Consider the following 25,905-nt stretch of genomic DNA (forward strand, 5'->3'; position numbering starts at 1 on the left):
CCATCTTAGATTAGGGCAGAGCGGTCCGTTTGCCTGTGACGTGCCTCTATGAAGCGATAGGGAAGCCCGAGCGGCCATGCTGAAGTTGGGCACTTTGCCCTTTCCCTGAGAGGGCAACGGTGAACTCACGGGTCAGGCTGGGCCCTAGAGAAGGAGACGGAGAGCCCCACCCCAGGGGAGTCTGGCTGCGCCTGCAGCTGGGAGGGGCTGAAGCTGGGGTGGGGGGTGATGGCCCCTCAGTCAGCCCCATCCCTGCACAGTCTTGGGACCTGGCACAGCCGGTGACTGCCCCCGCACTCCCAGCCCGTCGCCCTGCCCTTAGCCCCCTCGCAGAGCAGGAGGCCGAAGGCCCTGGTGGCAGCGCCGTGCATTCGGAAAAACCCAGTGAGGCTTCAAGGAATCACAAGATCAGCTTTAAAATCACCAGCCTTTCACAAATACTAATTTGGGGGTATTTTATTTGCCTTTGGGTGGCTTAGCCTTTATGCTCCCCTTTTCAAGTTTTTCTCGACTCCAGCCACGAGGATGGGAGAGTGTATCTTTTTAAAAAATAAAATCTGAGATTCCCCTGTAATCACGTGACTCTAAGAGCTGGTGCTGTAACATACCCACTGGCACAGGAGTGAGGTGCAGAGAGCAGGTGGCTCACCCCAGCTCATGCAGAGGCAGGGCAAATCTCCGGCCCTTGTTCAGCCTTTCTAGGCACTTATCAGCCTCTGCCACAGTAATAGGCCAGTGGTCTCCCCAGGAATTAAAAATGAAGGAAAATTAACACTTTGTGGCTATGGGCTTGCTATCATGAAATTTAAGGCCAAGTGTGTTATGCGGGAGAAGAGTTTGTACTATGTTTCTCTTTCCCCAGATCTATGCTGCTGCTTGCAGAAAAAAATGTATATGTAGTTGTAATGGAGAGGGGTCAGAGATGGGACCAACAAAATTGAGTAGGGACGTGGAAAGACTCTTATAAAGAGAGTCTGAAAAGATGGAGATTCCTTACCTTAGAGAGGAGGTGGAAAAGAGGAGACATGATAAAAGTATAAATTTTTTTTATTTGGTATGGAGAAGGTAGATTGGAATCTTCTGTTCTACTTGTCTCATAATGCAAGGACAAGCGGAGACAATGAAATTGGAGGGTGGCAAATTCAAAACCAATAACAAAAGATACAGTACTTGTTTACATAATTCATGATTAGCCTGTGGAACTCACTGCCCCAAAATACCATTGAGGTCCAAAGCTTATCAGGAGTCACAAAGGACTGGATGTAGATACAAGTAACAAGAACATCCAGAATTATAAACCCTCGTATTTCATGGTATAACCCAACCTCTAACTTTTGGGAGTTAGATTGAAATTTCCTTGTGGGTAAGCTATTCCATGGTTGTTTTCTGTCAGGTTTCTTGCACTTTCCTCTGGAACATCAGGTTATGGCCAATGTCCTATTTGTGGGTACTGAGACAAGGGGTTCTAGGCCTCCCTCTATTAAAGGCTCACTCCCTCAGCTAAGGGAGAGGAACCACTAAACTCAGTCCACAAGTGACTACATGAGACAATGAAGGAGAAAACAGGAAAGGGGATGAGGTTAAAGGTTAAAAATCAGGGAACCAGAAGGGGACACTGAGCAAAGAACACAGGACAGAGCCCACTACTCCTCAAAGGCATCTAACGAGTCAATGGATACTGCCCAGAGACATGATCAGATGAGGGACCAAAATAGGCCCCACACTCACAGAAGTAACCCTGTCACACTGTCTGCAGTGGCTCACAACCATGAGTGGGGGCAGTGGTATGTTCTATAGCTAGATTTCACCAACTCAGAACCAAATGTGAACTCCCGAAGTACTACCATAGTCTTATACTGGAGTCACAGACAGTCCCCTTAGACATGCCAGTATATCTTGTCACCCAGGCAAGCTGGATGGACTATGTAATAAATGGTCACTTACACTGAAAAAATCACAAAATATTCACAAGAGACCAGTCACTCACCAGGTTGATCTCCATCTTAGGTCTCACACCAAAGACAATGCTGGTAGCCAATTCTATAGTAAACTAACTAAAGGTTCATTACCTAAGAAAAAGGAATGAGAGTTATTAAGAGGTCAAAGCAGATAAAAATATATGTACATGTGAGTCACAGATATATGTTCAAAAGGTATGCTGCAAAATCCTACCTCAGTGCCTCATCGTGGTGCAGCGGTGACCCTGGCCGTCTGACAACTATGGTAGCGGGGCCTATGCCCTGGTAGGTCTAACCATGCTACAAAGGTGTTGGACTATCCAATACAAGGGAAGGGATTGCTCTATCAGAGGAAAGAACATTTTTCCTTCTCCTTAGAGGTTGAAGGCTAGCTAAGCTTGAGGAGGTACGTATGCCTGCACGCCTAGCCAGTGGGATGGCTTAAAGTTAACGGCTAAAACAACACGAATAAATGGGTCTTAGTTCCCTGCGTGTCATCAAACCATTCTTCGGTGGTGGAGTGGAAATTGAGTGATGAGAGGTTGCTAAAAATGTCAGGTGCTAGGCCAACATGGAAAAGGACAACCCTCGCTGTATGTACTTACAATTTGAGGTTGCTGGCAAGAGAGGAAACGTTAAACCATCTGATGGAGGAGAAGAAAAGAATAAGATGCGATAAACTCGGTATCTGCAAAACCCGACCAAAGAAGGAGTTGGAAGTCAACTGGAGGGATAGATTTCAGAGTAGCAGCCGTGTTAGTCTGTATCCGCAAAAAAAAACAGGAGTACTTGTGGCACCTTAAAGACTAACAAATTTATTTTAGCATGAGCTTTCGTGAGCTAAAGCTCACTTCTTCGGATGCATAGAATGGAACACACAGACAGGAGATATTTATACATACAGAGAACATGAAAAGGTGGAAGTATGCATACCAACAGGCAGAGTCTAATCAATTGAGATGAGCTATCGTTAGCAGGAGGCAAAAAAACTTTTTGAAGTGATAATTAAGATGGCCCATAGAAGGTGTGAGGAGAACTTAACATAGGGAAATAGATTCAATTGGTGTAATGACCCAACCATTCCCAGTCTTTATTTAGACCACAGTTAATGGTATCTAGTTTGCATATTAATTCAAGTTCAGCAGTCTCTCTTTGGAGTCTGTTTTTGAAGTTTTTTTGTTGCAAAATTGCCACCTTCAAGTCTGTCACTGAGTGGTTAGAAAGGTTGAAGTGTTCTCCCACTGGTTTTTGAATGTTATGATTCCTGATGTCAGATTTGTGTCCATTTATTCTTTTGCGTAGAGACTGTCCGGTTTGGCCAATGTACATGGCAGAGGGGCATTGCTGGCAGAAAGAAAATAACAGAACACCATTAGCCATCACCTACAGCCCCCAACTAAAACCTCTCCAGCGCATCATCAAAGATTTACAACCTATCCTTAAAGATGATCCCTCACTCTCACAGATCTTGGGAGACAGGCCAGTCCTCGCTTATAGACAGCCTCCCAACCTGAAGCAAATACTCACCAGCAACCGCACACCATACAACATAAACACTAACCCAGGAACCTATCCTTGCAATAAAGCCCGATGCCAGCTCTGTCCACATATCCATTCAAGTGACACCATCACAGGACCTAATCACATCAGACACACCATCAGGGGCTCGTACACCTGCACATCTACCAATGTGATATATGCCATCATGTGCCAGCAATGCCCCTCTGCCATGTACATTGGCCAAACCGGACAGTCTCTACGCAAAAGAATAAATGGACACAAATCTGACATCAGGAATCATAACATTCAAAAACCAGTGGGAGAACACTTCAACCTTTCTAACCACTCAGTGACAGACTTGAAGGTGGCAATTTTGCAACAAAAAAACTTCAAAAACAGACTCCAAAGAGAGACTGCTGAACTTGAATTAATATGCAAACTAGATACCATTAACTGTGGTCTAAATAAAGACTGGGAATGGTTGGGTCATTACACCAATTGAATCTATTTCCCTATGTTAAGTTCTCCTCACACCTTCTATGGGCCATCTTAATTATCACTTCAAAAAGTTTTTTTGCCTCCTGCTAACGATAGCTCATCTCAATTGATTAGACTCTGCCTGTTGGTATGCATACTTCCACCTTTTCATGTTCTCTGTATGTATAAATATCTCCTGTCTGTGTGTTCCATTCTATGCATCCGAAGAAGTGAGCTTTAGCTCACGAAAGCTCATGCTAAAATAAATTTGTTAGTCTTTAAGGTGCCACAAGTACTCCTGTTTTTTTTTGGAGGGATAGAAGCACTGTGAGGCTCGGAAAGGGAGATGGCACTAGAAATGTTGGAGGAGTCGGATTTATCGTCAGTAAGGATTGGGTTTTGAAAGTCATATCATGCCAGCTAATATCATCACATATTGGTGTGCTGCATCTTCAGATGGAGTCAAAAGCTATCCTCAAGGTCATCCAGGCCTACGCTCCCACAAGTGCAAGTGAGGATGAAGAAGTGGAAGAATTCTACCAAGAGCTCAAAAGAGCCCTCATGCAAAGGTCCACTTACATTGTCACGATGGGAGATTTCAATGCTAAGGTCGGGTGAGGGAAAGCTGGTGAAAAGTTCATAGGGAGATATGGCAGCGGCGAAAGAAATGAAAGAGGAGAAAGGCTGGTAACTATGGCAGAAACGAAAGAACTGTACGTGGCAAACTCCTGGTACAAAAAGATTGCAAAAAGGTGGACGTGGATCGCGCCAAACGCGAAGAGTAAGAATGAAATCAACTATATTTTAGTCAATAAATGGTGCATCGTTCAAGACGTCTCTGTGGTACAGCCCTTCAACACCGGCAGTGACCATCGGCTGTTTAGAGCGAAGTTGATTTTCGATGAAGCAGTGGAAAAGAAAGCTTTACAAATGGCAAACAGGAAACAGTGCTTGAAGACAGTTGATGAAGAAAGCGACTTCTGGGTTTGACTGGAGCCAGGCGGAAAAGTGTGATGAGGACTATAGTATCTTTGCTGACAAGCTGATACATTGCATAAAAGCAGCTGAAATTGAAAAGATGAAGAAGGCAAAGGGAAGAATCTTGAACGAAACTAAAAGCTTGTTAGGGAAGTGGAGAAATATGTAAAGGAGCTCAGATAACAACCTCGAGTACTCCATTCTGTGCAAGCTTATACGGCAAAAACTGAAGGATGACTTTGAGAACTTCCGGAAAGAAAAGCTCCTTAAAACAGCTGAATCATGCAAGAGCCTCAGGACATGCAAGTGGGAATTGGCGCAGTATAGATTGAGCATAACAGCACTGAAGAACAAGGACGGAGAGACAGTAATTCACAGAGCAGGAATGGAGGAGGTCTGCAAGGACTTCTATACAGAACTGTTCAAATCAAGAATCAACGTCCCTCTCCCAACGCTCCAAGAGTCAGAAGAACGCGTCCCCCCAATAATCGTCAGTGAAGGCCGAAGCGCACTACACCAGATGAAAAAGGGAAAAGCTCCAGGCAAAGATGGAATAACGTCAGAAATGATTTCTGCAGGAGGCGAAAAACTCTGGAAGGCCCTCGCTTTAAGATTCAGTCGATATCCCGAAGAAGGAAAAATACCATCTTGCTGTATAAGAAGGGGGATCGAGAAAATCTTAAGAACTATTGCCCTATATGCCTGCTCTCTCATATCTATAAACTCTTTACAAAGGTGATAACGAACTGACTCTTGCAGAGTCTGGATGAACAACAGCTGAGAGAGCAAGCGGGGTTTCGAAGAAATTTCAGCATGATTGACCATATATTTACCCTTAGCCAGCTCCTAGAAAGAGTGAGGGAATACAAATTCCCGCTGTGCATTGCTTTCGTCGACTATGAAAAGGCCTTTGATAGCGTCAAGTTCAATGTAATATTAAAGGCGCTCGCAGAACAGGGCATTAACACGCAGTACATCAGTTTGTTGAAGGAAGTGAATACTGGATGTACAACAGACATTACTCTCCTCAAAACTCCCCTCTGTATCCCAACTGAGAAAGGCGTAAAGCAAGGAGATACGATTTCACTGAAACTATTTACCGCCTGCCTTGAAATGGTTATGAACAAGATCAGTTGGAGGAGTGGTGTTAACATAAATGGAGAATGATTATCTCATCTCAGATTCGCGGACGACATCGTACTAATTGCTGAAAGCACCAACCAACTGCAGAGCATGCTACGAAGACTCGACAAGAAAAGCAGTCAGGTCGGTCTGAAAATGAACCGTTGCAAAACGAAATACATGCAATCTGACATCTTACGAAAAGCCCGAATAATGGTAACAGAAGAAGAAATTGAAGAAGTGGAACAGTAAATATATTTGGGCCAAGAAGTTAATATGCACCAAGACATGAACGGAGAACTCTCATGAAGGATTCGGGCATAACGGTGTGCGTTTAATTCCATCAAGGACATCCGCAAAGGAAAAATTGACAAAACCACACGTACAAATATCTACAATTCAACAGTGCTGCCAACCATGCTGTATGGCAGTGAAACGTGGGCACTGACGAAGAGAGAAGAACAGCGGCTGTCGGTAGCTGAAAGGGCAATGGAACGAGCTAAGTTGGGAATTTCCCTTCTGGATCATATCCCAAATGAAATGACTAGAGAATGCAGTGGTGTGAAAGATATTATTGTGGAAAGCAGATATAATAAGATACGATGGGCGGGCCACATAGCTCGGTTCACGGACAATAGGTGGACCGCAATCATTACTGAGTGATACCTGTGAGAACAGAAAAGACCACCTGATTGGCCTCCAAGAAGATGGGAAGATGACATTGTAAAATGTTTCGGACGAACGTGGAGAAGAAAGGTAAGAATGCGAGAAGAATGGCGGACGTGTTGTGATCGGTGCAGTAGATCTTCAGCCGTCGTTAATACTCCACCGATCACAACACGTCCGCCATTCTTCTCGCATTCTTACCTTTCTTCTCCACGTTCGTCCGAAACATTTTACAATGTCATCTTCCCATCTTCTTGGAGGCCGATCAGGTGGTACTAGAGATCATAGGCGGCAGGTTATATACGTTTGTGGTGCTCGGGCACCAGGAATATTCTGGGGGCCCTGCTCCAGCAATATTTGGAGCTGGGTCTCTCCCCCGGCCCTGCCTGGATCGGGCCCTGGCCCCTGCCTGCCACCCCTCCTCCTGAGTGTCCCCTCCCCGCCGTGTCCCTGCCTGAACGAAAGCAGCGCATGCCTCTCCCCTGCCGAGCGGCTCCTGGCAGAAGTGCTGTCTGCTGCCCCAGGGTCCTAGTGCCTGCCATTCACTAATGGCAAGGCAGGCTGCCCTTACCCTGTCCTTCCGCCCTAGCCCTGAGCCTCCCCAACACCCCAAACCCCTCAGCCCCAGCCAGAGCCCTCATCCCCCTGCACCCTAATCCTCTGCCTCAGCCCTGAGCCCCCCCACATCATGACCCCTCATCATCAGCCCTAACCCTCATCCTCCCACACCCTAATCCTCTGCTCCAGCTCTGAGCCCCCCCTCATCATGAACCCCTCATCCTCAGCCTCACAGCCCTCACCCCAACCCCAACCCTCTGCCCTAGCCCTGAGCCCCCTCCTGCATTATGAACCCCTCAGCACCAGCCAGAGCCTTTATCTCCCCCACACCCTAATCCTCTGCCCCAGCCCTGATCCCCCTCCTGCATCATGAATCCCTCATCCTCAGCCCTACAGCCCTCACTCCTGCACTCCCTCCTACCCCCAAACTCCCTCCCAGAACCTGCACCCCTCACCCCTTCCTATACCCCCAGCCCAGAGCCTGCACCCAAACTCCGTCCCAAAGCCTGCACCCTGCACCCCCTCCTGCACACCCACACCGTGCCCCAGCCTGGAGCCTGCACCCAGCACCCAAACTCCATCCCAAAGCCTGCACCCCTGCACCCCTCCTGCACCCTAATCCCCAGACCAGGACCTGCACCCCAGACTTCCCCCTCACCCGAAACCTCCTCCCAGAGCCTTAGGCAGGTGCGGGTGGAGTTTGGTGGGGGTGGAGTTGGGGGGGCGGGTTCTGGGCACCACCCAAATTTCTACAAACTTGCCACCCATGCTAGAGATTAATCTGCCAGTTTCCTAAAAGTCTTTTAGGGCTACCCAGAGTAACTTGAGGGACCTCTGTCTTGTTTGGTTATTCTACCCTGTTAGAACCCAAACAGTCCAGAGAGAGAGAATTTTCCTTGTGTCCATATTTATAGCTTCTTCTCACAGAACCCAAGCGGACAGCAACAGTTCCCATGAAGGTCCTTTCTTCATGGAGCGGCTGCGGGAGAGGAGGAATGCACTTAAAGTCTGATGCTTGATCTCGCAGGATGACACATTTGTGTTTAATGAACAGGATTTAACAACTTCTTGTAAAAGACCATAATTTGCATTACACAAGGCTTTTTTCTTGTTTGATGGGTCGTATTGACAGGGGTATATACAATGCGTATGTCTGCTGTTATATGGTGTATAGTTGAGTGAGAAAAATATACGGTATGCAGCATCCTACAAGCATTTTATAAAACACTAAACACATTCTTATCAACTTAACATCTAATATTGATTTTGATAGGGCTAACAGACAGGTAAACAAGACTGGTTTCCAGTTACCAGTATATATTTGTAAGTGTTCAGTGAGGTCTGGAGCCTTGATATAAGCTGGCACCTGGTCTGCCAGAGCCACTCCCCCTGTCCAGCTTCCTCTGGGAGTGATGCATGGCCATCTTGGCCAGCATCAAGAGGAGGTTGACGAGGACATTCTGTGAATCTGTGAGACCACAGATGGGGTGTGCAAGAATTAGGAGGTGCAGGGAAAAGTGTTCTGGACAATGTCAGAGACAGGTTACTGGATTAGATGAACTACTGGTATGGTCCAGTATGTCAATTTTTATATTCCTGTGTTTCTAAATCTATTCAAGGAAAGGATCCAGGACTCCACTTTCCACTTGGACCCTTTGTGACTTTAGGCACAATACTTAGGCTCCAGTATTGCAAAGAGCTCAGCCCAGCTGAATCCCCATAGGCCTATGCACACAGAGCTCACAACAGGATTTAGGTCCATACACCTCACAAGCAATAGAATCTGCTGGAGCTGCCAGTGTCAAAGAATAAATGGATGCAAGCATGCTATTTGGATGAGGAGGAGAGAAGATTGAAATGTGAAATTACAAAAAATGCACAAGAGTTTTCAGGATATGTCTAGAGGTTAAGGAGAAGAAGAGAAAGGGTACAAACACCCAGCTGGGAGTACAAGAGTGACTACAGTAATCATGCTGTAATCAGGCTGTAGTTTAGTTGAGTAATCCATGCTTGTTCAGAGTTTCAGTTTTACAATGTTATTTATTTATTTATTTGTTGTTCAGAAAGAATACTGAAACCTCTGTGGAGAAGTGTGTTTTGCGGAGGATAAAGAGTCAGGGAGAGAGGATTCTAGGCTATTTTACTTTAAAATCTTCTATTTTCTCTTTCAGATTGAGAGAGAGATGGAGAGAGAACAACCCTTGGAAAATGAGTCAAAGAGGTAATACATGAAAGAACACTGATGAAAAAACAGTAAGTATTCACACTATGTAAGTAGCAATAAAATTAATATATTCAGATTTTTAAAATTGCAAATCTGCACATAGTATTAGTAAATATTCTCCTAGTTTAAAGTACTTAAAGTTATTTCAACTGCATAGTCTGACTCTAAGTAAAGTATAATGGGAGATCAGTTCTTCCCTGCTGCGACTCTTTTGACTTCAGTGAACTAACTATATATTGTATAGCACCTAGCACAGTTTCCCTGCTATACAAACTCATAATCATAAAAAAAGATTAATTTGGACTATTATGGCCCTGATCTTGGAAAGACCTAAGCATGTGGTTAATTTCAAGTATGAAAGTAATCCCATTGAACTCACATGCTTAAAAATAAGCATATGCATAAGTTTTTGTAGGTTTGGGGCCCATATGTAGAATAAAAAAAATGATAAAATGAATTTAAAAGTAATCCTAATTAATCTACTAAATGTAATAAATAATATAAAATCATTGTAAAAATATGATAAATTACATTCTCAGTTAGGTTAGGAATGTTGTTATTGTAGCTGGAGTCACTAATATGTGATTCATTTGCTGTTTTATTGCTATTATATTTTGCCCCCTGGTGGCTATTCTAGTTTTTTCAGCTAGCTGTCTAAAATCACGTATAAAGTGTCTGTTGATCTGAAAGGAAGAAAATAATGAAATTGGGGGAGGAGGAGAACAGGAAGCAGGATAATTTAACACTCTACAAAAGGTTGGGTAAAACATTTTAGATTATTCTGTTTGGAAGCAAGGAAGGAAAAAATCTTTTAAGAACAGGAAAACGCAAATGGTTGTAAGCAAACAGACAAGCAGCCCATCTCTTCCCATATCTGACAATGGCTATTAAAGTCTTAAAGGCTCCATAATGTACCTAATTGCACAGCAGTGTACCATGACTGGTTCAGTTCTGACTCCAGCTGTGATCAGTTTATGGCCTCAGCCATAAGTGTTGATAGTTCTTATAATAATTTAATTCTAGCTAGTATAACTACAGGTGCTAATCTAAAAAAAAAAATCCAATAATCTTTTAAACTTACTGTAGGAACTATATGTATTGATAATATGCCATGCCCATGACTTCCATAGGTATGGGCCTGAGCCTATGAGGTGCGGAGGGCCTCCAAGTCAATGGGAGTTGGTAGTGTTTCACAGCTCACACGATCAGAACCATGAATCAGGATTAAGCCCATAGCAAGGGACAGACATTTATTTCAGCTGTGCTTCACTTTCAAACTCAGGCCTACAGTGTTGTACTGTTTTCTAACCTTTTGTTTTCCTCTCTTTTTTTTTTAATATACCAAGGTTAAAAGAAAAGAAAAAAAATGGGTTATACTGTTAAAAGTATTTACTTAAAAAATGCAAAGTCTGTTCTATAAAGTAGTTATGTCTATATTTGTTTCACATTCCTCTATGACTGCAATACCTGGACTGTTAAGTCCTAGGGGCAGCCGGTGTAGGAAGCAATCACTTGAGGCCAGAGAGCAGACAGCTAACCAAAACCTCCATTTTATTTACAGACACAGAGAGCTCACTCAGCCGGTTGAAACCGGCCGAGCTATCCCTTAATAGTCTAACTCAGTTGCCATAGTAACAAAACCCATGACAACCAAATACACAACATGGACTACTTATCAGTGCCACATAAAACACTTGATCCAATTCCACCTATAGTGAAAAATGGAAATTAAATGGCAAGATTTGGTTCCAAACGTCGAGGTCCTTGAGTGCTGCAACATCACAGTTACTGAAGCTTTTATAGTGCGACCACAGCTGAGATGGTGTGGTCATGAGATCTGTATGTCTGACAGTAGAATACCCAAGGCTGTCTTTTATGGAGAATTGCAGCCTGGAGCTCATTTAGGCTCAGACCAATAAAGCAATTACAAAGACACTCTCCAGCCCAACCTCTGATTTTGCACTGTTGACCTCAAACACCGGGAGCTCTTATCCCATGACAAGATCTGATAGAGGCAGCTCTGCCAGCTTGGACAGAGATTTTGAGAGTTCTCAGATTGCTGCAATCAAGGATAGATATGTAAGGCATAAAGCTAAAAGCAGTACACATTCACCTACAATGGTCTTCACCTGTGGCACTCATGGATGGGGCTGCAGGTATGAAACTGGTCTTTGGTCTCAGCTCAGGATGCACAAGAAGTGACTGTAGCTCATCCTTCAAACTCAATGGGAGACTCCATCAATAAAGATTTATTTTTTTTTAAATTGGGAACATTGTTTTTCCATTTTGAAAAAAATCTAGTTGGCTGTTTAGATGTGCCCCTCAGGGTCGGAGAGGGCAGAATCAGGATCAGCCAAAGACCACCTCTGCTCTTCTTGGGGCTGCATGTAGCAGTGAGGGGGGAATCTTCACAGGTAATGAAACTAGTGCTCTGTGCTCTCATAACTGTCACTGAAGGCTGGACAGGAGCATTGTGGGATTGCATTAGGAGGACTAATTGCACCATTGCAGCTGCTGCACTAGCACGTGCTGTCTGCACTCTCATTGTAACAGTTCAGAATGACATGATGATGGATACAACATTGCTTAGCCTGGCTCAGAGCATGTACCGTCATAACAGTTGGTTGATCTATTGTATGCTGTTGTAGGCACTGTTGTGAGTGGACTCAAAATATGTTAGAGACTTGCTAGGGGGTTGCCACAGCTCTGGCAGTATGAAAATACTATGGCACAGACAGAACCTCTGTGCATCGCTGAATTATAAAGTATTAATATAAAGATATATTGCTCTATCTTTCTTCTCTCTGACCAGCAGGGACTGGACTTTGTTTACTTTTGTTTGTTTGTTGTGTGGTCTTTGTGTTAGAAGGATACCTAGACAAAGTGTGCAATTTTCTCTAAAGTCTCAGAACTTTGTGGTCATCCTGATATCTTCTGGGGTGGAGTTCCAGATTTTGTGGGCTGATTGCTGAGAAAGCTCTGATTCCTGCATATGTGAGTTTTGTTCTTGAGGATAATAATTCAGTTGTTCCAGTAGAATATAGCTATTGTGGAAGCACATGAGCATGGAGGGTGAGATGGTTCCTCATGTAATTTAGCCTAATCCCATGAAAGCTTTGAAGATGAGAATTGGAAGCTTGATTTTTGACATGATATGTCATGAATTGCCAGGCAAGACAGCGGAGGACTAAGGTAACATGCGGCCAGTGACCTGGGTTGCTAAGTGCATGTACTGCTGTGTTGTTAAAGGTTTATAGCTTTTTTGAGGTATGTGTTTTCATACCTAGGTGAAGAGAAGCACAATAATGAAGCCTGGAGGTCTTGAATTCATGGATCATTGTATTTAAATCCTAACCTGACAGGAGAGACCTTAGTCTCCTTACCAGCCAGAGTCAAAAGTATCTTTTGCAGCTGTTGGTATTTGGATATCTGGAGGCCTAGAAAGTTTGTCCCCAGTAATTCTGAAACTATAAAATCTGTCTGTCAGGCGCTGCCTGTGAAAATGGAATTGGAAATGGCAAGGACAAACCATCATGATTCACTTGCCTAGCTGTCATAAAACCCAACCATTTGTCAGTCTTAAGAAAATGGCAATTTTATATAAAAATCCTGCAGTTTAATTGATGCCCACTTTGGAGCCTGTAACGTTCTGGTGTGAATTTAGTGTTCATGAAAGACGATGGCTTGACAGCCCTGGATACTGCAGTCTTCTCTTTCATTATTATAGAATAGATGTGGCACATCAGCTTCTCCTCACATCCCCCCCATGTGTCTTAACCCTGACTTGAAGAAACCACCTCTAATTGAAGGATAGATCATTCTTTATCGCCCTTCATTGGCCTCTCTGCGAAGGCTGCAAATAGGACTGGTCAAAAACCAGAATTTTTGTTCTGCAGGAAATTTTGTCCTAATTGGAACAAAAAGCTGAAACTTTCCTGGAATGAAAGTTCCAAAAAATTCAATTCAGAACCATCTAATTGTTTTGCTTCGGTAATGTTGAATGGTTTCATTTCACTAATGTCAAAATGTTTTGTTCTGCAACACTGCAGCCTCCAATCAGATGACCTGATCCTTTGGGCCCGCAGAGCCACCAAGCATTGTTCTCCTTGTTTTGGGGATCCTTTAAAAATGTCACAGTTAATTGCAGTTGGCACTTAGAAAGCAAGTAAATCTAGTAGTTTTAATTGCAAAGATAATCTTCAAAATGTAAACCAGCCGCTCGAGTTGAAAGTCCGTCATCATTTCCCATAAATATCCAGTGATACTTATGGTCCTGCCATTATTTTATACGGAACCCAGAAGTTATTGAGGGCTGCAGGCCTGTGGCTTCCTTGATTTTGGCTCAGATTGATTTTGCCAGGATGGGGAAAAGTTAACTGAAACGGGTTGCATTAATATTTGTGAGCTTCTTTCTGAATATCAATCATCTGTCAGAGCCTCCACTGAACCGTCAGTTCAAGCTGACCACCAGGGGGCAGCCCAGTGGAATAACCATCTTGGAGCCAGCACAAAAGGATAAAAAAAAGTAAGAGACCCATTCTCCCTTTCCACATACACAAAGAGGTAGTAGTTGTTGATTTCAGAGGAGTTACACTACAGATGAATTTGGCCCCAGTGCATACTTCATCTGTTAAGCATCACATGCAAAATGCAGGTTAGTGGATGTTCAGTTGATCAAGAAACGTATAGCTAAACCTACCGCAATGTTGCTAACTCTTGCTATTTTCTCCTGAGTCTCACCATAATTTGCTGTTTTTCCTAAAGCCCCAACTCCTAGAGAGATGGGATAGTGAGAATCTCAGCTTTCATTAAGAAAACAGCACGTTTCTAGGCTGCAGAGAAAAGCTTGAAGATGTAACCGAGATTACTCTAAAGGCTCAAAATCCACAAGACAAAAAGAGAACTCAACATTTATTATTTTTAAGCCAATCTCATAATTTATGGGGCTTGGCTGATGATTTTTGAACACTTGGGGTTGGCAATACTGAAAATGTGGGAAGACAATTGTTCTGTTTTAGTTTTAGTTTTCTTATTTTACTTATTAAACAAAACACAACAAATTTCAACCATCATTCTCCTTCTTTATGCCTTGGTTTCTTTATCTGTAAATTGGGGATAATACCTAAATACCTCACAATTAAGGTTTGTATAGAACTCTAAAGATGTAAAGTACTATACATGTGTAAGTGATAAGTATTATAATGGTTTCCTTCAAACTGAGCTGCTTTGAATAGTAATACAAACCCCATTAATCTTCATTAACATTTATTTTAATAGGCATCTTCACATCCTAGAAATTAGACTTTCTGCATAGGTGCAGCAGCCATTTAATATTGAGTTTTTGAACTGGTTTATTTTCCTTTTAAACATTAAAAAAGAAAAATTAGTCAGCAGCCAAATCACATTGTGTTGTGATCCCATCAGGTCTCCCATTATAAACGTGGTCAATAGGGTCGAGATACCTCCTTACTGAACAGACAGATCAGCAGACGATGAGGAAGCAACATGGCCTGGTACAGCACCCGGATGCAGAGACGAAAGATCACTGCTAAAAAGCCTTTTGGAAGCAATCTATCCTGACACTAGGATTTATAGACATGTAGGACAGAGCAACTAAACGTGGAGGAATTATAGGAGCTATATGAATATCCTCAATGAATATCCTCAATGAATATCCATCCACAGTCTCAGACTGACAAGCGGGACACCTATTCCTTTTCTGATTGGGCACCACATGAACCTATCCAGACACCTGATTCATGGCACAGAGGCCAATGTGCAGCAATAACTTGTAATAAGTTTCTAACCATTACACCCACAGATACTGAGTTATATGTATTAACAGGAGGTTGGCCCCAGTTCTAATCATGCATCCTCTTTTGCTGTCAGGAGAACTCCTAATGACGGCAAGACGCTTAGACAAAACTCGCTTGTACAGTGGGATGCCTACCTATTGGTGGAGTAATTTACTTCAAATTGCTGCTCTCCACACTGAAAAATAGAGGGGAGTGTATACATCTGGGCTTTGTAGTGATAGTTTTAGTTTATCTGCGTCAGGCAATCAGATAAATGCATCAGCATGCACAGAAATAGGTGATCAACCATTACATTGTACATTTTCTAGACATTCATTTTCCTTAGTTCATGAGTATTCTCTTGTCACAGAAGGAGAATTCTGTGGCTGCAACAATCAGTTCTTCCTGGGTTTTGAGGCAATGGAGAAAAGTGTCAGCAGTTTTCACAGCTGACCTTTATGTGCTATGAGCATTCTGAAGACATGGAAGAGCTGAAATTGCTAAAAGTGACTGTGTAAACTGCAGATATTTCAACTATTTAGAAGCTTATTTGAATTTCAACAATACACAGTAATGCTGGCACCATCATCCATTCATTTTCTGAACTTTAAGAGTGTATACATTTTCAAAGCATAATCTGCCTTTGGAGACTAAAATGCTCTGCTTTGATGTTGATTCACAAGAATATTAATATTGATGTAGGAGCTTCTGGACATTTTCCCCCACATCAGTTAGCATTGTGTAACTTAGCCTTGTAAATATCAATACATCTCATCTGGGAATATGCCATCTACTCCAGCTGTTGTGGAGTCACATCCCTAGCAAAGACCACTGCCCTGACTTAGAAACCTGAACACATTTCCTTGACCTGAAAAAGAGCTCTGCGTAAGCTCCAAAGCTTCTCTTTCTCTCACCAACAGGAGTTGGTCCAAGAAAAGATATTGCCTCACTCCCCTTGTCTCTCTCATATCCTGGGACCAACACAGCTACAACAACACTGCATACTAACCTAGAAATGGCAGTAAAGGTAACATATTATTGAGTTAGGTCAAGTAAATGGGAGCAAGATCAGCCCAATTTGTAGAGGAAGGGCTTGGGAATAAATGAGGAGAATGGAGCAGCAGTGGAAGGAGGAGAGGATTGAACAAAGAAGATGGAGCAAGGAACAAGCAGGACAATCAAAGCGACACTAGAACAGAGGTTCTGGGGCTGAGAATGATGAAGCAGTGGGGGAAGTCCTGAGCTGAAAGCTTCCCCCACACTTAATGTACATGATCAATCAACAATTCCCATGGAGTGGCAGAATCACTTGCTGCTGGGGTAACTAGAAAAGATGAGAGGCAGCTGAACCAAGCATTCCAAACATTTTCAAATTCTGTTTTAACTAATCAGTATTGCACTAAGTTGTAGGACTCCATCTGGGTACTAGAGGGAAGAGAAAGCACATGCTGCTGCATGAGGTTTGGCTGTTCGTGCTTGGTGGGAGGAACAAGAAGTCAGCCAGTGCTTATGGCAGTGTTCCAGGCCCTAGAGAGAACATTTTAGGGTATGATCACAACCCTAGTTCTCCTTACACACTCACTTGCAGCTGCAGAGCAGTACTGAAGGCCAGCACAGGCTATATCTGTAGAACTGATGTAGCAACTACCACTCCTAAGCATGCTCACCTCAGCACCCCTGCAACATTACACCTGTTCTCTTCTCTGGGCAGGCATAATGGGCCAGATCCTCAACTATTGTAATTGGGAGCCTGTGACAGGGGCATTCAACTCTCCACCGCGGCACCTCCTGCTGGCCATCCTGGGAATTAGCTCAGGGTTGCCAGTGCACCCTCCTCAGGTGGTGCCTCACCTGTCATCACTCCTGTCTCCTCATCCAGGACCCATGTCGCTCCCCGGACCACATCATACTCTTATGGACACAGTCCTCCAGCTGTGCCCCACTCGGTTTTTCCCCCCTTCCACGGGATCAACAGTTCTCAGTCCAACCACTTGCCTCAGCGGCAATCTGCAGTCCATGTTCTAGCCACTCATCTCAGTGGCAGATTGCAGTCCATGCACTGGCCACTTCCCTCAGTGGCAAGTGGAGGCTAAAGGGGGCGGGAGGAGGAAAGACCCGCTCACTACTCTGGGTCCCAACCCAGGCACCCTATAGCTGGCCGCCATATAATACAGCCCCTCCTCCAACTCCGCCATCTCCTTCCCTGAGCCACTTCCCCACAGCCCCAGCACCTCCTCAGCCCTTGAATCAGAGCCTCAGTTTGGCAGTTGTCAGCCTAGAGCTTCCTCATACTCTGCTGACCCTGCACAGCACAGCTCTATCTATGATCCTCCTCCCTCAAACTCCAAGGAGTGACTACCTCTGCTTTGCTCAGCAGCCCCTTCTTATATGGGCCAGCCTGGCCCTGATTGGCTCCTCCAATAAACCTTCCCCTAATTAGCTGCCACTACAAGCCTTTTCCTTATTGGCTGCCTCCCTCGCAGCCTCTCCAGGGTTGCTTTAACTCCTTATATACCAGTGAGTGGCAGCTGCCCCATCACAGAGCAGTTCTTTTGACTTAGATGAGGCTGTTCATTTGGCCCCCAGTCTCTAGGGACCCCCACTCAGGCAGTGCTGAGCATTCCCAGCAAAGCTCTGGATCCATAGCAGAGCCAAAACAGCGCCCATACGATTTAAAGAGGGACTACTTTTTTTTAAGACATGTATGCATCACAAAAACGATGAGCCAAATCCAGCTGTCACAGGGCGGCTGACCCCTTTAATGGGAAATAGAGTCAGCTGCACTCATGCCATAATTAATTAGCTGCTTCCCATTCTGAGGAGGGCAGGAGACTAAGGAGGGTCAGATGTTAGCTTAAGGGAGAGGTGGGCCTTATGAAAGGGCTGAGAGAGATCAGTTTCCACACTGGAACCACAGGGAGCGGACAGGCTCCTGTGGAAGGCCCTGAGTTTAGGGACTGTGTGCTCTATACTGGCGCAGGGAAGGACACAAGTAACAGAGCCCAGCGGAGGCTGAGAACAGTGCTCCAAGAGAACGAATCTGGAGGCTGAGTACTCTATCCCAGAAATATAGACTTTTAAAGGTAGCACAGAAAAGGCCTGGGAATAGGGCCCAGAGGTACAGCTGAAGAGAAGCCCTCAAAGGGAAAAAGAACCTTTTTGTTTGTTGGGACTTTTAGCTGGACTTTTACTACCCTAGAAGCAGCTAAGTTTTGCTTGTGACTTGGCCAGAGGGCTAAGTCACATCTGCAGCACAGACTGGCATGTGTGGAGAACCGATGAGACCCACCCCGGGGTAGGGTGACCAGATGTCCTGATTTTAAAGGGACAGTCCCGATTTTTGGGTCTTTTTCTTATATAGGCTCCTATTGCCCCCCACCCCCTGTCCCAATTTTTCACATTTGCTGTCTGGTCACCTTACCCCAGGGAAGGAAACTCAGGCAGGGAATACCTGTAGTGCCTCATTTGACCAGTAGGGGTTGCTACAGAGCAGCCCTGCCCCATGATATCCTCTCTGGTGTAATTCTATTGAAGTCAATGCAAATTTGTGAAGCGTTCCATATTTTTATGCTAAAATAAATTTGTTAGTCTTTAAGGTGCCACAAGTACTCCTGTTCTTTTTGCGGATACAGACTAACACGGCTGCTACTCTGAAACCACATTAGATCAGGTTTTTTATTTATATTAACTATTTAATTTTTAAAAATCAATAACTATTTGATAATTACAATAACACACTATTGGTTCATCAGTCAATATGCACATTTCTTATGTGTGATGAAGGCACAGGCATGGTGACAAAAGCCCTGAAGAACATACACTTATGTATTACATATTGTGTTACACATACATTTTTCAAAGAGTAGCTTTGTATTTATTTCTCCATATGTGTTTAAGGAATTATTTACAACTGCTATATATTTTGGCAATATGGTCTTTACTGTTTGCTTGGTCAATGCCCAAATCAGCAGTTCTGTGCATTTAATGAAGTACTAATTGCTTCTGATGAGCAATTTATATGTAAATTGTATTGGTGCTATTTGCATAATTGTGCAATTTGATTTTAGAAGTGCTGGAATGAGTGTATCCACAAAACCATTTAGATGTGAAGGACCCTATTGTCTCTTCCCATAGAAAGCCCCATGGAGGAGGGAATGTACTCGTGAAAATTTGTGAAGTTCACTGTGCTTCATCTTCTCAAATGGAGTTTGTTCCCCCACAGAAGAATCAAGATGCTTGGCCCTCCACCCACACAGTTATGCCCAAGATCCACAGGTAAAACCCATCCTGACAGCACAGCTCACTTAGGAACCATGTTGTTATTTGTGGGCTACCTGCATGGAAAGAATTAATGCTTCTCTGTATAGCACTGATGAGAAATCAGATGGAAATAGCAGGGAACGATGACTCCTCCAACCTGACATGCCCCCTAAACTAGAAGGAACTCCTACTGGGAGCTGTTCAGCGGGGTGGGTGGGTGTTTCTGGAGGCTTGAGGACTAGGGAGATAATGCCTCATTGGCTGTCCTTTTGGAGTACGTCTGGCAGAAATTACACTCATTTGATTCCATGTGCACTGCCCAGCAGAGGAGATGATGGGGCCTGAATTAGAACTGAAATAAAATTATTTTTTTGTTATGAATCCTTTAGAGATCCCTGTATTGGACCACTTCAGGAAAAAGTACCACCTGTTCTAACCCATTGCCCCTATGCTCAGGCAACTTGGAATATACTTATAACCTCTCCATGGCTGAAAGAGGGGTGAACTCTTTTTGTCTTTTTCCATATCAGCATCTTCAGAGGCAGCACTGCATAAAGGCATGTTGAAGAGATTTTTTCTATTCTGTGGTTATTTCACCATTAAGATGTGGATAAAATCCCTTATAAAACTTCAGAGACACCTGCGTCATTTACACGTCTCCTGACTCGGCTGACTGTTCATACTGCAGTGCTTGCTTACAGCATGGCAATCCCCTTGGAAGCTCATCCTCTCAGATCAATACATATTAAGGCAGACAAAGCTGCAGTTTTGCTGCAACTAGAAAGCAGAGTGTCTCCTACCAACAATGTGTAGCCAATTAGTTCATTTTATCATTTAATTGTGCTGTCTATTGTTGTGGTTAACTCATACGTTATTTCATATGTAATTAATGTGTGATGCATAAAGTTAAGCTGTAGATAAAAGTAAGATAGGATCAGAGGTTAACAAGTATTTAGAAGTGATGAGTGTGTATTAGGTATATAAGTAAAGTAAGACTGTAATACAAGGCCTACAACTAAGACCTGTAAAATTTCAGCTTAGCCATACTAGGTCTCAGGCCTAAGGAGGTTGACATATGTAGGTGACCCAGAAGTAACCCCCTGCCAGCAAAGTTACAAGATTACTGTAAAGAATGTGCCAATAGGTGATGTTTGGGAAAATATGCTGCAGTGTACCCATAGAGACCGCAAGACCCCTGATTGTAACATCATGGACATTTCTGCTTTCACGGCAGGTTATCATGGGAACATATTTACGTAAATACTAATAAGATGCTAATGAGAATAAGGGGAATTAAGAGAACATCCTATAAAAACAAGGCCCACCTGAAAGTTTATGGGGTTGTGGAAATACAGATAAGGAAAAGGAGATTGGAACCCTCATGCATATGATAGGGTCATGACACAGGATAAAAAGGGTCCCCTGGGATGGATAGGGTGGGAAGACTCCAGCAGGAATCACTCCTCTATCAATGACAACCTGTTCCAGCAGACTCTATGCCAGGGTCTCTTTGGGTATGTGAGTACGACAACAGCGTTGGCTATTGCATTGGCTCTTTCAGGTTTTGTGGACTTGTTTGTGATTGTAGCCTTCATCATCTGCTTAGCTTTAGTGAAACTTATAATACAGACAAGATTCCTTACTTGTCTGTGGCTGTGTTTGTGGTCACTGTCTTACTTTGTTCTTCATGTGTTCCTAACAGCCTTGTCACCCAAGAGAATCGCCAAGGGTATCTTTCATCGTGTTGATCTTAAAAATAAAATAAAATAAAAAACCAAACGCTTTTCCCCAGGGGCGGCAGAAGCTCACCTTGATGGGGGGGGCTGAGGTTTGGGGCTGGGGGTGTGGTGCTGAGGGAGTTCAGGCAGCACCCAGGGCAATGGCAGAGGGTGGCAGGGCAGGCACTCATGTTGGTCTCGGAGACAAGCAGCAGGCTGAGGCAGTGGCCTGGTCAGGGTGGCAGCAGCCGCATAGTGTCCCCGCTTCCGCACCCACAGCAGCTGCCTGCCCAGCTCCCTGCCCCCACTGCTGCTTTTGCACAACTGGCAGCTTCTCCTGCCCTGGAGTGGGAACAACTTTCCCTCCATCCCCAAAATGATGCAGCTCCACCCAGCTGCCTCTTCCCTGCCCACCCCCTCCCTTCAAGCTCTCGGGCTGGAGGAGGAGCAGAACCTAGGCGCTCTCATCTCTCAACTCACACAGAGGAAATATTGCAGGGTGGAGACATAGATCAGCCCCCAGAATATTTCCATTGCAGGGGTGCTAGCCCCTATGGCCTCCCAGTTCCACAAAACCTGCTGCCCTTGGCAGCTGCCTAGTTTGCCTGTAGCTGGTGTGGTCCCTGCCTGCTCTTCCATCTAACTCCTCATATCAATCCTAAGAAAAGGGCAGAAGGTTCCACCTGTGTTAGATCCAGAGCTCACTCCTAGCACAGATGGGGCTCTACAAAGTGCTATGGCAAATTGTAGCAGGTTGTTGGGGAAGCTCCTCCTAGTGATGCTATGGGGAGTGAGTATGTAATCTGGAAAGGAGCAGATAGTCTCTGTAATCCTAACAGGCTAGCACTACCCACAGAAAATGCATTCTATTTGCCTGAGATTTTGAATCCTGTTTTATTCCTGCACTTCTGTTTATTTGGGCTGATAAATTATTCTTGAATTTGACCATTTCAGTTCCTATGAAGTGAACATCACCACCAGCACACAGAGGTGCTGTTTGCATTTATCACTGCCTGTTATCATTTGACTACCGGAAAAGAAGGTGACTCTTAACCAGGAGATGACTGCTAGAAGAGAGGCCTCCAAGGAGATCATTACCAAAATATTATTCCATGATCAAAGAACTCAGCAACTCATCATGCCTATGCGGCAACATCTAACTCACCTCACATACACTCTTGTCCTATTGTATTGATTAAAAGTCAAAACATTTCAAATGTCAGAGATGTGTGGGTGTGTACACACACACACATAAAACATGCAGATATATGTATATACATTTAGCCAAATATGGAGTGCGTAGCATACTCTTTGTGACTAATTTTGTTTGTCTGTATGAAAATTCTATCTCCAAGCTGTTGTTCAGATTGTTGTGTGTCAGGGGTTAAAATTAACTGGCTATTTTTATATGAAATGTCTTTATAACTTTACTCCAGAGGGGACCATGTACCTCTCCAACTCAGAAGGGCAACATCAAGCCCTTCCCTGACCCATCCTAAAAGTGGGGGCTTTCTCTTTAAACTGCACTTCTAATATGAATAAAACTGTCTGTCTGTCAAAACAATCATCTTCACTTTTGTGCCTTTAGATGGTGTAATCCAAACCTAATCTAAGCAGGAATTTGAGGGCTTGATTTTTTCCCCTCACAGATACTAGTATAAATCAAAAATAGTTCCACTGGCAGTGATGGAGTTACAGTGATATGAAATGGGTCAAAGTGGGAAGAGAATCAGGCACTGAATTTCTAAGCTCTGTCCTGCCCCTCCACCATCACCTTGGCAGCATATGCCCAGGAAAGACTAGAACCAGGAAGTAGTGTCTATTTGAAGTTCCTCAGTTTAACAAGCCCTATTAGGTGATCATTACACCCGTATTCACGACTCTCACAGCCTTTATCCTGAAGGCTTTGCTCAGTCTTTACTTGCACAAAGCTCTCATTGAAGTCAGTGAGAGATTTGCTTGAGTAAGAACACAGCAGGACTTCTGGATTTGGCTTAACATGTCTATATAAAGAACACAGCTGTAAGAAAATGAAAAGCCTGCATTCCCGATCTGCTGAGTAATAGAGTTCATGCTCATGCTTTTCCCTGGGTGGTGGCAAATGCACTCAATGTAATAATGCACAGACTAAAGGCTGAGTAAGCAATTGGAGTAGCTGTTACTCTTCACTGAAACCGTGGTCCTTTCCCCTTTATTTTTCAGAGGCACTGTAGGTTTTTTGCTTTTTCTTTTTAGTAGAGAGGCTGTTGTGAGTAACTTGCCAGGGAATCATGGCAGAGCCAGTCAGGGTTGATGCTGGTTGATTATTATGAGAATGTGACCTGCACATTGCTCCTGTGATGTACATTCACCCCTGAGGTGTCCATCTAATAATAGTAACTGATATTTATACTTTTTAGCTAAACATTCCCAAGAGTTAGACAAACAGAGTTATATACAGGGATCGCTTCACTCATCACTGATGTTAAGCCACTTCTGAGTGAAAAGGTGGCAGGCTTTAAACAGCATCCAAGAATGCTGCACCCAAAACAGTTCAGAACAAAAAAGAAAGACTGTGGGCAAAATTCATCCCCTGTGTAAACCCACCAACTTCAATGGAATCATAGAATCTCAGGGTTGGAAAAGACCTCAGAAGGTCATCTACTCCAACCTGCTGCTCAGAGCAGGGCCATCCCCAGATAGACTTTTGCCCCAGGTCCCTAAATAGCCCCCTTAAGGATTGAACTCCCAGAGTCTGGGTTTAATAAACCAATGCTCACACCACTGAGCTATCTCTCCCCCCACACTTATGCAAGGGGTGTATTTGACTTTGTCTTATTACATATAAACTGCCAGGGAATTTAGCACAGGAGGTTGTAATTCAGTTACCCAATTGGTATTTAGATGGGACATCCAGGAGCTAAAACACCTGTTCTTGCAAGTGGTGCCATGGACCGACTTTCACCGCTTTCCAGAATATCTAGCATTCTGAGATCTGTTTCTCTTTTCCTCCTTTCAGAGACAGGAGAAAGACAGTGGTCAGTTAGAAATGGGTATAGTTAAAAATTTCTCCAGTCTGAGCTCAGTCTGAAGTGAGCTATGCAGTCTCTGTAGATACAATTCTGCTTTATCTTTCTTTACAAAGATGAGCCAGACCTTTGGGGTTGAAAATTTCCCCTTGCCTCTTCTGAGGTCTACCTCTTTTTAATAATTTAGGGCCTGATTTAACACCCATTGAAGTCAATGGAAAGATTCCCATTAACCTCAGTGGGTGTTGGATCAGGTTCTTAGAGACCTCTGTTCCAAAAAGCAATGAAACAGAAGTTCTGAAGTAAACCCTACATGCTTTAAGTTCTTTCCACATCATATGGAGATTCTAGTTAATAGAGTTGGTTGTATTCTTTATGTGTAAAAGGAAGGATTACCATCTGTCTGGGTTTTCCCCGACCTGACCTCTTTTTAGGTTCTCCTCTCTCCGTCCAGGCAGATTTTTTAAATAAGAGGAATTGTCCGGGATTTTTCGTTGCCGAGCAGACATTGCAGCTCAGAAAGAGCAGTCTCCACACCATGATTGGCCCCTTCCCTGTGTCTGCAGCTGCTGGATCTGGCCTGCCAGGTAAGTGAAGCTGTCAAGTGCCTCTCGGCCAGGTCACCTGCCCCGTCGTGGGGCCTCAGAGCCCAGTCGGGAGGGGTGACACGGCCAGGCCCTAGGTCCCCACCTTGGGAAGGGGGAGAGGACCGCAGGGAGGTGCTGACTGATGGGCTGGTGCTGTGTCCCTGGCCTGCAGCAGCCTCCCTGCCACCGTGACAGGGAGTACAACACTGCCCTCCACCTCGAGTGTGACTGAGGGCCTCATGTACCCCCCCGCCCTTCAAATATCCCCTCCAGCACTACCAAATACCCCCCTCCCAGTACACACACACCACTCCAGCACCCCCATATCCCCACTCCCAGTACACCACTCCAGCACCCCCCAAATACCACCTCCCAGTACACACCCATCCAGCACCCCTAAAACTCCCTCCCAGTACACCACTCCAGTACCCCCAAATACCTCCTCCCAGTACACACACAACCCTCAAGTGCCCCCCAATACCCTCTCCCATCCAGCACCCCCCAAATGCCCCCTCCAGCACTTTCCAACTGTACCCCCCTCCCAGTTACCCCTCCCGCTGCCCCTGGCAGTGTCTTCTCTTTGGGACATGAAATATGGTAACCCTAGTAAAAGGTCTTTGCATCTCTCTGTCAGATTGAAAAGGAGGTAGTTTATGTATATATTGCACAGGTAGGCTGTCCATCCATTAATTCCAGGGTTTTTTTCCATTCAGAGCCACCATATTGTCAGAACAGGTGGTCCTCTGTGGAATACATTATGTGAATGATGTATTCTCATTTGCCTTTGGCAGCCAAAAGCTGATTCTATTGCTTACACTCATGTGGTGTTTTTTTTCCCCTTAGGTATTTAAGGAGGTGTATCTCAGAGTCATACATCCACCACTAGTTATGGCATGCTTGGTTTTATTCTTCTGTGAATCTTGGACACAAGGTTTTGGCTAGTAGGAGTCACTCAAACAAGATTCTCAACTTTGCTCACTAATTTAGGCAGCCACTTGGTATAATCTGAAATGGAGAATTTGGGGCTTAAGCATCAGACTTCACTACACTGAAT

The 25,905-nt window shown here is 44.2% G+C and overlaps 1 long non-coding RNA gene across 3 annotated transcripts; it reads left to right on the forward strand.

Moving 5' to 3' along the window:
- LOC123367032 lies at nt 1-25,905 on the forward strand. 3 transcript variants are annotated; one of them, XR_006578271.1, is made up of 5 exons: nt 1-384; nt 9,431-9,512; nt 19,413-19,553; nt 24,699-24,851; nt 25,695-25,905. It is a non-coding gene; the product is annotated as an uncharacterized LOC123367032 (long non-coding RNA). The 3 variants fall into 3 exon arrangements; XR_006578269.1 differs by lacking the exons at nt 24,699-24,851; nt 25,695-25,905 and adding an exon at nt 22,211-23,060; XR_006578270.1 differs by lacking the exons at nt 24,699-24,851; nt 25,695-25,905 and adding an exon at nt 19,928-20,093.

The sequence above is a fragment of the Mauremys mutica genome, chromosome 3 (genome assembly GCF_020497125.1).
Source record: "Mauremys mutica isolate MM-2020 ecotype Southern chromosome 3, ASM2049712v1, whole genome shotgun sequence".
Lineage (NCBI taxonomy): Eukaryota > Metazoa > Chordata > Testudines > Geoemydidae > Mauremys > Mauremys mutica.